We start from the raw sequence: 478 nt of genomic DNA, 5'->3' as shown, positions 1-478 counted from the left end.
GGCTCCTTAAATGGAGGATCCTAAACCTTCCCCTGCCCCTCCCTTCACCCTCTCCAAGGACAGAGAGACTGAACATCTGAAGAAGAGTTGACGATAACTATCTAAAGACCCGAGGCGTCAATAACCGAGGCACTGCAGGTAGTGGGAGGGGCATTGAACTAGGGGTCCAGAGCGTGGGATTATGCCTGTTGGTTACGTGGGCTTCCGGGGCTCAACCTTCTGCACTCTTTCTCAGAGTTGGGAGATTTCAGGAGACAGCTGAGGGAGGTGCTTTGGACAATAAGGCTCTGCTAAGCACCCTAGGGCCGGCCTGGGCCTGGGGATGGTTTTAGGGGCCTGCCTGTCCCCTTCATCCCGCGCCTGGAGGCGGATACGCCTGCAGCCCTCGCCGGCGTCTTTACTGCTCCGCGCCGGGGTGGTGAGGCCGGAAGTGGGTTAAAGGAGAGCAGCAGGGTCCGAGCGTGCGGCTGGAGGGTGG

Source organism: Bison bison, unplaced genomic scaffold (genome assembly GCF_000754665.1).
Source record: "Bison bison bison isolate TAMUID 2011002044 unplaced genomic scaffold, Bison_UMD1.0 scf7180017861046, whole genome shotgun sequence".
Classification (NCBI taxonomy): Eukaryota; Metazoa; Chordata; class Mammalia; order Artiodactyla; family Bovidae; genus Bison; species Bison bison.
The sequence above is the reverse complement of the archived record's forward strand: the minus strand, read 5'-3'. Positions refer to the sequence as shown.